At 34.1% G+C, this 13,974-nt stretch overlaps 1 protein-coding gene across 1 annotated transcript in view; it reads right to left on the bottom strand.

Annotated features, from left to right (window-relative positions):
* The window catches only part of mRpS9 (mitochondrial ribosomal protein S9), a 55,452-nt gene that overhangs the window by 11,637 nt on the left and 29,841 nt on the right, over positions 1–13,974 (bottom strand). The gene's annotated exons all lie outside the window — the stretch shown is intronic.

The following is a 13,974-nucleotide window of genomic DNA, read 5'->3' as shown; positions in this document are numbered from 1 at the left end:
TACGAGCAGTTCTAGGTATCACAAGAATTATACACTTTTTTATAGAATTTAATGCTTTTGCCAATGTCAAGTCAAATGATATTTCTTGAATGTTTTCCTCAGATGATATTTCTTGAATGTTTTCCTCAGATTTTATAAGCTTGGCACATTTTATAAGCTTTATAAAATTAATAAACCTTGTTTTCACCACTTTTTTATGAATACAATTTAACCTACCGGTTTCAACAAGAACCTTGTCATCATCAGGGTTTATTTTAATTAAAAAAAAACATTAAAAACACCCCTAGGGGTATAACCCTTAGGGGACCGATGGGGTGGAATGCTCTTCCATCAGTAGTTAGAAATAGTGAGAGTGAGATGATCTTTAGAAAAAAACTAAAAACACAGTTGTTTGCTAAATCATGTCTACCACCTTTTTTTCTCGATTCATTCACAGTGAAGCGCCCATGAGGTAGTGTTTTGCGAAAATGGCGCTATGTAAAATTTATTTTTATTATTGCTAACAAAACATTCATAGGTACAAAAACATTTTTTTTAAATCCGCCTCCGTGGTGTAATGGTTAGCGTGCTTAGCGTGCTGGAAGTCAAGAGTTCGATTTCCAGCAAGGAGTGAAAATAAATATTGATGATTTTACAATATGATATTAATTAAATACTAGCCAGGACTGGTCACTGAAGCGAAAAAGTGATCACCTTGCCTTCATGTGAGTAACGATTAAGATAACACTGCGTCAATACAATGCAGTTCCCTATGCACCATTCGGTGCGGAAAAGGGTAAGAAGAACATTTTGGGTATGTCCCAATCCTTGTTCATGTATGAATCGTTTCATACATATATGAGTTCAAAAAAATTGAGTAGTGTGGTTGGCAATCATGGGTAGAATGGTGAATGTAACACGTGTTATACGTCGTAAGCCCCGCAAATACCCACATTTACATATTTTTCTTCGTCTATGTTGAGATATCACAATGTAAACAAAACATTGTTGACATGTGAAAAACCTATAAAATATGTAATATCTCCAAATACTTGAAAGGGGTCGGATTAGGAGTCGAAATGGTCGGCGGAGGATGTACTCGTATGAGGAGATGCATGAACGTGGAAGAGGCGAAGAATGTTTCCAAAGACAGAGTGGTGTGGCGTTCTATTCTCTCCGCCTACCGATGCGGGGAAGCGTCGTGATGGTCAGCTAGTTAGTTAGTAAAGGGTTTTAGAATACGTGTATGTCTTTTTTTGCTACGTGTATTTGAAAAACGAAACTCTAATCGCACAAAAAATATACTTCATTTCTTATACCGTTGACAATTGACGTGTGTCGTTGAAATATGTAACTCTTAAATGTAAAAATGAGTGTAAGAAGTAATCAGATGGAATACCGGAAACAAGAAATCAGGGAAACATGCGATTGCCGCGGATAACTAGGGATATTATACAGGCTGTCCGGTGGCAGAATAAGGATTTCAGATCTAAATAAAAAATAAACTGCACAGGATACATATTTATTTCGCGAACGATATTTCCTTTTGGTGTAGAGATGTCGTGGGGTCGGTTTTATATAAAAAATAAAACATGGAACAAAGGCAAAATAAAGGAATGGGTAAATGATCAAGAGTTATTCCTATGAAAATTGTAAAATATTTTATATTTTTAATTTTTTCTCTGTTTTTTATTTGTATATTAGGTTGAAATGTATAAAAACAATAAAAAATGTATGTAAAAAGAACTCCACCGAGAGGACACACAAAGTGACTTGGTGGGTCTCTGCAAAAAATATTTATCGTCTTCATTAAACGAAATAATTTTTAAGAAATAAAATCCGCACTTCTCTTATTTGCAATAGTTATTGAAATAAATGTACATTCTTTGCAGTTTTTTTTAATTCAACTTCCTAATTCTGCCACCGGACACCCTGTATACATGTATGCGAAGACGTGAACCTAAAATCCAGTGAGCGATAAATCCTGAGGGAATGTTACTTTGTTTCAGTGCTATGTAAATAATGGTCGCTAAAGACTAAAAATAGTTTTAACATAGTAGTGAATGTCAAGATTTTTCATTTTTGACATATGATATCAACAGAGATGAAGAAGAATGTGGAAGTCTGGGTATTTACACGGGTTACGACCATAGGCTGGTTAAGTGATCACTTTACACACGTGTAACATTTACCAATTTACCCATAATTGACAACCACACTACACAAATTTTGGAAGTCATACATATATGATCATATTTGTATAACTTCTATGTGAAGAAACCCAGATTTGTGAACAACTATTTGGACACACTCAAAATGCTGTGAGTCAAGATTTTTATTGATATCTCAATAAAGTCTGTTAAGATGGGAATATGCTCTTTCAATTATCCCTAGTTCAGCCTTACATTCCATTCTTATATCTTCGTTTTTAATTCTGTCATACAATGATTTTCCACACATTCGTCTGAGGGAGCGCATTTCAACAGCGTTCACTCTGCTTTTATCCTTCCTTTGTCAGTTCCATGCATCAGTGCCGGTACCAGCACTCCATTGTGAACCGCCCGTTTGGCTTCAATGGACATACATATTTTTATTTGCAATCACTCTTTCAAAGAACCGTTCATTCTATTTCCTGCATTCACTCTTCTCTCAATATCTATATATCCACTTTTCCATTCCTTGTAAACATGCTTCCTAGATATAAAAAATATTGCACCAGTTCTAGGGATTCATTATGTACGATAATCTTGCATTCTGTTACATCTTTCTCTCTTTCAAATACCTAGACCTTTGACTTACTTTTATTCATTGCTAGATCATTTTCTATACATTTTTTTTTAGTTACATTTTTTATCATAATAATCAACATAGTTACATATTTTTATTATTTATTTTTTTTACGTGCTACCTCACTAAGAGAGCAGATTGCTCGTGTTTGGAGAGGGAGTTCGCTTACAGGGTTTGTACATACATCATACATTCTTGACAATATTAGCTGCAAATCCTCCACGCTGCTCGCTACTCGAGAATACCATCAGAATCGGGTAACTAGAATGTAAATGTAATTACAAATGGAATTACTCACTGCGCCATATTCACTTAAAATAGAGACTATTGAAATGAAATCCAACTTTTTTTTAAATGAATATACTATTTAGACAGAAGCGGACAAAGGTATGCGGTATATATTGTTTAAAGAGTGGCCATAATATTACGTATACATGTTTAATAATTGTGGGCATATTAAACCAAAGCAAAAAACGAATCGCAAATTGGCGCGGCATAAAGGAATCATCGACAATCACAAGTGGAGCGGTGGATGATAATGCAGGGGGAAATCCTGACCGACAATGTGACAATTCATGGGAAACAGAATGGACCATTATTATTTTTCGCACGGAACATCTGACAATGTGAATTTATACACGCTGAAGTCATCCGTGTTTCGGACAATGGGTATTTGTGAAACACAATCGTGTCTGCCCATGGAGTTCGCGAGACAGGCCGACTTTTTCGAGCTAGACTTTGGGATATTCCGCTTTGCGATTATGCACACACGTTTTGCAGAGTTGTAATTTAAAATAAATTAAATTTGTAAACGTAAACAATAAAAAAAACGAACGTGTATCGCGTACATCAAAGAACGCCCGCATGCATACAAATATATTTTGGACGGCATTAACTAACTAACTAACCGTCACGCCGCTTCCCCGCAGGGGTAGGCATACGAGAAATACTTGGCACGATCAGGTATGTCAAATACTTGAAAGCGGTCAGGTCGAAATAATCGGCAGGCATGTATGAGGAGACGCATTAACGTGGAAGAGGCGAAGAATGTTTCCAAAGAAAGAGTGGTGTGGCGTTCTATTATCTCTGCCTACCCCTCCGGAGAAGCGGCGTGATAGTTAGTTAGTTAAGTTAAGATTTATTTTCAATTGGTCTGGGTATTTGTGATGTATTTTTCACATTTACCTTCCCTATCCTTACTATCCTACCTGCAGACAAGCCTCTAAAAGTAGAGGCTTCGCGGAATATATTCCTTTAAAAAAAGTCTAATTCCATATATTTTCAAAAAGATAACTGAGCGCGGAAAGACGTCTAGCCCCTAGCAAGGCCGATCGCGTCCCAATTCGAACGTTCGAGATCTCAGCCTTAATTTAAATACATTAACGTAAATTTTCTAGATTCCCCAAAATGGTTAGCACGCGGATCGATCTAGAATTCCCTTCGAAACCGTTGAGTTTCCCGCCTCCCTGCCCGCTGGACCGTCAACAAATCACCGATCAAAACACCAAGCGGCGACATTCAATCAGAGATGAAAAGATGCAATTTAGCATCGCGGACTCCTCTATATAAATAGACGCGAGGAATAATGTCACTGTGATGCTCAATCAGCCCTGCTACAAGACTGGACCGATTGTCGAACCAACGGTTAACCGGGACTCGAAGATTACGGGACACAGACGCTACGTTGCCAATGCCAACTGTCAGAATTCCCCGAAAATCTAGGTCAAATGCCCTAAATTAGGGAAAAACAATGTCCCGATTCCCCACAAACTCCCCACATAATTATCCCAACGAAAAAAATAAGTTTTCATAAAAAGTCGACTACTTACTATTTCTCTGTATATTTTAAAATCATTTGCATTTCACAATGTGATATAAATACAAGTACAAAAAAATAAATAATATAATAATAATAATAATAATAATAAAACCCTTATCCGCACCCCAATGGTGCATAGGGCACTGTGTCATATAAACTCAGTGTTATCTTGATCGTTTACACATGAAGGAAAGGTGATCAGGCCTCCGCTTCAGGTACCAGTCCATGGTAGTATTGAATAAATATTACAGTGAATAAATCACTTATATTTATTTTACCCTCCTTGGGAATCGAACCCGGGACCTCCAGAACGGTAGCCGAGCGTGCTGACCATTACACTACGGAGGCGGACAGATATATAATATAAATACACAAAAAGATCCCACAAAGGCATGGCCTGTGTGCGGGTATACATTGTATTTTAGTGAAGAATAAAATAGAAATTATCAGAAATAAAATGATATTAAAAGTCTTAATATAAACTACAAATATTTGATTATAACAAATATAAACGCCCTGATTGGGATTTTCCATAAAACACATTAAAAATATATTTCACGCGTAATAAAATTATAAGTTGATATATTTATAATATATTTCATTTATCGTAAAAGATATTTTAATCACTAACCATCAACGCATCCGCTATATTAATAAATGGTAAGATGTTAAAATCCCCGTATTTTCCCCTCAAAAATTCCTTAATCGAGTTGAGATTTCCCACAATTCGGGGAATTCCCCACAGATTGGCAACCCTTTGGACGTTAAACCGGCGCGGCGTGAGCCCGGTCTTGGTCCAGTTACGAAGAGGCTGTAACAGAGCACCGGGACCTAGCGGCGTAGTGCACTTGACCTCGTGAATCACATTGCACGAAGAGTTGCATAAAAGGGAACCGATGCACTTTCTATTGAACACCATTTCATAATGCGGAGGCACCTCACTTCCTTGCCGTTCTGCAAACTACTCTAAGACAAGAACCAGTAATAAATTTATAGTGAAAAAATGTCTTTTTTTTCGGGCATTCAATAAAAACTTTAATTCAACTCATCTTTTTTTTAAATAACTGAATTTCGACTCGAATTAAATTTATTGCAAATTTTCCATATAAGGGCCCAGTTATCATAGCCCGCGACTTAATTTTCTTTAAACCTAAGTGACATTTAGCGTATCTCAAAAAACATAGCTATCTATTTTCTTCGACAGCGCTGACTACATACTTTGTAAATATACTCGTATATGGAAAACTGAATTTAATCACCAAAACATATCGCTCACTGCTTTCAACAGCGTCAAATATAAAAAAACTTAATTTTCCAGGAGATCGTTTTTAAAGTTTAAAAATATAATAAAATGTATTAAAAATAAATATTAAGCCACTTATTGAACTTTTTACTATGCAACAGATCTTTTTAGGTAAAACCTGAATGTTTTCTCTCCATTTGAAAAATATTTAGTATATTTAAAAAAAAAGAATTAAACAATACCTTTTCTTCAAAATGCAAAAACAACACTTTCTGTGAAAAAACAACAATCTATTTCTAATCGAAGTTGTTTGAAGAAAAATCAATTAAAAGTAATTTTCTAAGACTAACTTTATAAACCAAATTTATGATAAAACATGTAAAGAATGACGTAACCGATTACGAAACAAGGACAAGGTGTTTTATATTGTATAACCATCTCGAAAAGAGGAAAATACGAAGAAAAAATACATAAACAAGTATCTTGCATCACAATAATCACCCTGAAGACAAATACTGGATTTTAATTTTTTTTTAAAAAAACATTAAAATTCAGTATACTATGCAAATATGTAATTATTTAGTACACAGGTCAGGGTGAAGTAAATTTATAGGCCTCTCAACTCCAAATTAAACATGTATCTTTTTTTTTATATGAAAGAAGATGGAAGTCTGAGTACATCCCAGGACTTACGACCTGGCATTTGGCTGGCTTAAGTAATAACTTTATACACTTGTGTAACGTTCACCAGTATGCCCATTATTGAGCATCCATGCTGCATTATTTTTTGAAACTTTTATTTATGGAATGGTCTTGGTTCCTTTCACGTGTGGATAGTAATTCGATAGATTTGGAAAAATGGCTGATTGTGGCACCATCGGTTGAGAAATTTGTATAGTTTATATGGCGCACTCTATTTGAACATAAGTTTGTGTTTCATACCAAGTTGAGACACATTTAATATTGACATATCATCAAAAGGGTAAATTATCCAGCGTCTGATCAATTTATTTAATAATTATAAATTTAAATAAATTTATAAAAAATAATTTGAAGGCGTCATAAATTTGCGTCTTTTAAATTCATTATGCCAAACAATATAATGGAACAGCTTTAAAAAACGTTTGATAAACAAGAGAACGGAACAGCTTTAAAAATCGTTTGATAAACAAGAGAATGGAACATCTTTAAAAATCGTTAGATAAACAAGAGAATAGAACAGATTTAAAAATAGATTGATAAACAAGAGAACGGAACACTTAAAAATCGTTAGATAAACAAGAGAATGGAACAGCTTTGAAAATCGATTGATAAACAACAGAATGGAACACTTTAACAATCGATTGATAAACAAGAGAAAAGAACAGTTTGAAAAATCGTTAGATAAACAAGAGATTGGAATAGCTTTAACAATCGATTGATAAACATTATCATAATTTTATTCACACAGTTGACACGACTAAACTAAATCAAATCGTGAGTAATAAAAATAAAAATGGCAACCTGCGGCTCATCCAATCCCACCAAATCAATCATAAATTATTGTTTTTACACAGGTACATATGTGCATAGTATCATATAAAGAAATTTTTATATGAACGTCGTAAAAAATATAATATATTACAAAGGTGTACAAATACGTTTCCTTCGATTTTTTATCAAAAATTGGGGATTTATTGTGAAAAAACGAAAGCCTAACCTATTTTTGATATCTTAACACGAAGAATATCGAAGTCTGGGTATTTACAGGGCTTACGACTTGTAATAGGCTGGTTAAGTGATCATTTTAGACACGCGCAACATTCACTATTCTACCCATGATTGTGGGTAGAATGGTGAATGTTGCACACATACTACAGATGATCAATCTCATGACACAGTACATATGAGTTCACAACAGCCATCTATGTTAAATTGAAAAAGCTTTTTATTTAGCAGACACCCTTTATTTGGATGTTTGCAAGATATGAACCACGGATTATTCTTCCACATTTATGCATCTCCTTATACATACCCGCCGATTATTTCGACTCCTGACCCGGCCGCTTTCAAGTATTTGACATACCTGATTGTGCAAATTTTCCTCTGTCTTCCTCTGCTTCTTTTTCCAACGAAATTTGCCTTAAAATTTGTTTAACTGTTCTTTCCTCACTCATACGTTCCATATGTCCATAACCAAACACCCCTTAAATAAACTAAATACACTTTATAAAATAAAACAACTTTGTTTTAACCACTTTTTATTGTTACACTTTATCCAACCGGTTTCGACAAGAACCTTGTCATCATCAGGGTTGTATATGTACGAAATTCAAAGTTGTTTGATTTTATAAAGTTTAAAAAATGTGCCACAAAGTATCTGCGAAAAACATTCAAGAAACTAAATACATTTTATGATTAAAATACGTATTTTGAGTGTGTCCAAGTACTTGTTCACAAAATCTGGATTATCTCCAATTACAGGAGTTATTTTAAATAAATTATCCGGTCAAATTACAAGCTTAAATAATAAAAATGAAAATGGTATTTTCTGGCGTTTCTCATGTGTGTGATTGTAATCCAGGATTCAGACCTCACATACTATTATAAGAGTTTCTGCTTAGTAAAAAAGCTTCTTTACATCTCACCAATAGATGTCTCTAGTGAAGTTCTAGTTATTCAAGAACAAGGTTTCTAAATTGGTTCATATATATAGAACTTCCAAGAATTTGAGTAGTGTGGTTGTCGATAATGGGTAGAATTAGTGAATGTTACATGTGTGTAAAGTGATCACTTAAACCAGCCTATGACGGTCGTCAGCCCCGTAAATGCCCAGACTTCCATATTCTTCTTCATCTTTGATGAGATGTCAAAAAAATCATATGAAAATACGTATATTACCGAAAAGATTTTTTTTGTGATTTTTCAAAATTTAAAAATTTTAGTATTGGCGTTTAACGTGTTAGTTAGGCCACCGAACTATTTTTTTTAATTACCTAACGTCAAAGTGACTCTGAAATCTAGCTACGGCTTATGCAACACCGTTTACCATGTCCCTACTCAGGCTTCAACTTTATAAGTTTCATAGCCTATGCCTACTTGTGAGTGGATTTACTCTTTATGTGTAAAGTTACTATAATTTCATGTAATTCATGAGTGAAAATTCTAGGCAAAAACACTCGCGGCCACCGAACAAAGTTATGTGGTAGATATATAGAGATAACATAACCCGGTGTTTTTACCTGTTAGTTTGTTTTCACCTCGCCAGTACTGGTGATACAACCTAACTGAATAAATTAACCGCGTCGTTGGTTTCGCTAAAATGTCTCATCGTCTTTGTTAAAATGTACCATTAATTGCTGCAATTACGATTTTTTAAAGTTCACTTCCGCGACTAAATACGCTCATCCTACTACTAGACTTGGCTAATCTTGAATTCATTAATGCAAACGGCGTAAATTGCACATCCACCATAGAGTCATAATCTAATAGCGCTCGTTAGTTATAAAGTAATCTCAGAGATTTATTGACATAGACCAGCGTAATTATTTTTTTAACATATATTTTGTTGTTGAAAAACTGGATATTTATACGTTTGTTAATATTTTGCAGAAAATGTGATTTGCGTAGATTTCACGATATCCACGGAGGTTGAATAAATACTTTACCTAAATAAATCAAATAAATTTCTTGACCGTCGCACAGTGGGATGTCTTAAAATTTTGCTGGTCATAAATAAAAATGGGCACAGAATTATTTTGTTAGGCAAAAATTCAGCTAAGAATGTAAAGGTGTCTCAGCGTGATATGAAACATGTATCGTTCTTCCCTTTTTATATGAAATAAGATGTAAGTCTGAGCATCAAAGGGCTTACGACCTGACATTTGGCTGGCTTAAGCGATCACTTTATACACTTGTATAAGCCCTGGGATGCTAAGACTTTCAACTTCTTTCATATGAAAACACCTTTGAATTGACATCTCATCCGTAGGGTTAATAATCCAAACTAACTAACTAACCAACCATCACGCCGCTTCCCCGCAGGGGTAGGCAGAGAGAATCGAACGCCACACCACTCTGACTGTGCAAACATTCTTCGCCTCTTCTACATTCATGTATCTCCTCATACATACCCGACGCTTATTACGACTCCTGACCCGGCCGCTTTCAAGTATATGACATATCTGATTGTGCCAAGTTTTCCTCGGTCTTCCTCTGCTTCTTTTTCCGACTACATTCGCCTCATAAATTTGTTAATAATCCAGTGTCCGATATAATGAAATTATAATAAAATTGTAAATATAATCATTAGAAAAACGTGTAACATATCGATGTCGTTTTCTTATTTCTGATATTAAAAACTATCAGATGATTCTTATGCTTCCGTTAACATAATGAGCATCAATAAAAATCTAATTGAATTCATGAATTTCTTATATAAGAAAGGGGGGAATCAGAAGATCCCATTTGATACATTTTTTAATTGCATTTGAAACAATAATTACTTCGATGTCAAACATTAAACTAACAAGGAACAAGTAGACACTGGCTAGAACACCCTTGAAAGGCAAAAAGCCACCAAATAACAAAGAAGAAGATGCGAAAACTGTTATAATTTCAGTCAAAATAAAACCTTATGAGACAACAAATATTAAAAGCAAAATTGGTTAATACTTTTTCGCACGTGCAAAATTTTAATGTTATTCTAAATATTATTTAATCTGAACCCGCATAGTAAAAAAAATAAAAATAGTGCATTGTGCGTGCATTGGATTGATGCGGTAGCATATTGATTTATAGTTGAATTGACCAATACATTTCAGCGCACAAAAGCTGATAAACAAGAGACTAAAAAAAAATTGAGATAATTTTCAATGTAAATATTTCAGGCAAAGTAATCATAAACCAGTTCAAGTCATTAGACAATCAAGAGTAAATGACACAATGAATTATGCTATACTTGCAGAGCGATAAATGGGGGCGATAAGAACTAGAAGTATTGCTTAATCGCTTACAGACAACTGATAGACACGTTAAACAAATAAACCTCATTCAAACCAACATTTCTGTTAAGAAACGTATCAGAGAGACGAACAATAATGCACCATTTAAAAAAAATTACAATATTCGTAAAACAATCAGTTCACAAATGTAAGGTTACAAAAATTATCAAACCTTTAAAACTAAATTTAAAAAACATATAAGACTCGCCCCTACCTAAACTCCATACCAAGGAATATGTATTTTTTTAAATTTACTTTGTTTTAATTTACTTTGTTTATAAAAAAAATGTAAAACGAACTCCCTCTCTAAACACAAGTATCTACTTTATTAGAGAGGAAGAAACGTTATATTTGAAATGTTTTGTATATTTACCAACTATTTTGTATCATTTAAATATGTATTTTATAAAAAAAAAACAATATTTTTTTTAAAAACAGAACTATACCCATAAGGTAAAGTATTTTATAACCTTATTATATTCGGTTAAAGTATTTTAATTTTCATGTTTTATTGATAAAACTTCCTTCGTTGAAATTTTCAAATTCAAAACTGCAGTCAAATTCGTTGCGATATGAAAATTTAGTACAGTGTGAGATCGCTAATCCGAAAGCTCCGTAATCCGAAAAACGCGGTTATCCGAACGGTGCTAGTAAAAAAATTCAATCTTCTGAAGCCTTTCAACGTAGCCATCAAATGAGCTGAAAAAATCGTTCAGAACACTGAAAATTTGATGTTTTTGAGACGAATGCTTGATTATACCCTTAAAAAGCTAGGTTCGTTGGTTCAACAGATCTGATTTTTCAAGCTTAAATAAAAATGTAACATTTTTAAATTATTCATTCAGTACCTACATAAAAATGTAAAATAAAGAACATTTCCATAAACCGATCGCCATTTTTCTCTCATTTGCTCAAAACACTCAATCCACACAGTGGTGTGGCGTTCGATTCTCTCTACCTACCCCTTCGGAGAAGCGGCGTGATGGTTAGTTAGTTAGTTATTCCCTAATCCGAACGGCCCACTGCACGATTTACGTTCGGATTGGTGAGCTAGCACTGTAGCAAGGGTTCTTCTGAGTCAAAATAAATAATAACTATTTTTCACTCTTATATTTATTTAACATTACCCTGGACTGGTACATGAAGCGTAAGACTGATCACCTTGCGTTCATATAATTAACGATCACTTCATTAATTGATTCGGCAGTAACTCTGTGGTAAAATCTATCCATTTTAAATTAATGTTTCACTTAGTAAATACCACTATTTCTTAACATCTATTGCGGCACGCGTTTCGATGCATTCAGCATCATAAGGTGTCTGAAAATGATACTGAATGCATCGAAACACGTGCCTCATAGATTTTAAGAAATAGTGATATTTACTAAGTGGAACTAAAATTCAAAATTAATTAACGATCAACTTATCAATTTGATAGTGTCCTATGCACCATTAAGTGCGGATAAGGGTAAGAAGTTATTATTTAGTCTTTATGTGCTACGTGTTTAGATATTTACAGCAACACTGTAAAAAACTTATTTATTGATTTGGCGTTTAATTTGTAGAACTCTATTTTAATTTATGTGTTAATTTTTAAATCAAACACAGATGTTTGAGTCTACTAAGTTGTATTATACACATAAAAATTAATATTGTGACAATTGTTTCGTCTAGTTATGGCTTCATGTTTTTTTTAATAAAATACAACTTAGTAGACTCAAAAATCTGTGTTTGATTTAAAAATTAATACATAAATTGAACTAAATTCAAGCCTCAATAAACCCTTAAAATAAATAAAGCACTCCGAACAACTGCTGAATCAAATAATGAAATAAGCTTTCTAAGTTTACTACTCAGTACTGCCCAAAATTAAAGTTCTAGTGCATTTAAAATATTTTTTCTGCATTCGTCTTTCGATCTACCCGAATAATTTCCTTAAGCTATCGCTGGCTCAGAATGCAAAATTATCATGGAATGAACCTTAAATATTTAGCAGCAGTACACCCTACCATCACGCCGCTTCCCCGCAGGGGTAGGCAGAGAGAATAGAGCGCCACACCACTCTGTCCTTGCAAACATTCTTCGCCTCTTCCACGTTCATGCATCTCCTCATACATACCCGCCGATTGTTACGACTCCTAACCTGACCACTTTCAAGTATTTGGCATACCTGATCGTGCCATGTTTTTCTCGGTCTTCCTCTGCTTCTTTTCCCGCTAACGTTCGCCTCATAAATTTGTTTTACCGTTCTTTCCTCACTCATTCGTTCTACATGTCCAAACCATCTCAACACACCTTTCTTAATTTTATCGATAATGCTTATCTCAGCTTTGCATTCCTTCCTTATTTCACTATTCGCACATCTATCATACATCGTTTTGTTACACATTTTTCTGAGAGATCGCATTTCGACTGCATTCAGTCTACTTTCATCCTTCTTTTGCCAACTCCATGTTTCACTTCCATACATTAGAGTTGGAACCAGGACTCCGTTGTGCACTGCCAGTTTAGCTTCCGCTGATAGGTTTTTATTTGCTATAACTGATTTCAGTGCACCATTCACTTTGTTCCCAGCATTCACTCTCCTTTCTATGTCTTTATCAAACAGTACAAATCAGTACACCCTAAATTATCATTATGTAACCTATACATTTAGAAACAATATCATAAACAATATCATTATCTTTATTGCGATTACGAAAAAGAAAAAAAGATAATTGCGAAAAAAGGTGACGAAAGTCTACATCACAAATTTGCACAGACTTAAAAATGTTATCAAAATAAGAAGTTGATCATTAGCAAATTTGCCTAATTTAAATATCTCGTAAATCAAAGTAGGCACATGATATGCGAATAAACTGTCAGAGATGTGATGTACAAAGGAATTCTTTTTAATTTTTTGCAAAAAAAAGCAGATAAAATGGTAGGGCAAATAAAACCGCGAGTGCAAATAAAGATAAATTACCTAAAAAATACACGACTTGACATGGGTATTATGACATTATACTCGATTGAAATATCATAAAAATGTACAATAAATAAAGAAAAAACCGTTGGACAAAGAAATACGAGTACCTACTTCTTCTTTCTTACTATCTTTATCTGCACACAGTGGTGCATAGGGCACTGCATCGTACGCAACCAACTCTATCTTTATCGTTAAA

Source organism: Brachycentrus maculatus, unplaced genomic scaffold (genome assembly GCF_059751285.1).
Source record: "Brachycentrus maculatus isolate JH-2025_06_01 unplaced genomic scaffold, ASM5975128v1 h1tg000099l, whole genome shotgun sequence".
Classification (NCBI taxonomy): Eukaryota; Metazoa; Arthropoda; class Insecta; order Trichoptera; family Brachycentridae; genus Brachycentrus; species Brachycentrus maculatus.
This window is presented reverse-complemented; position numbering and strand designations above follow the sequence as displayed.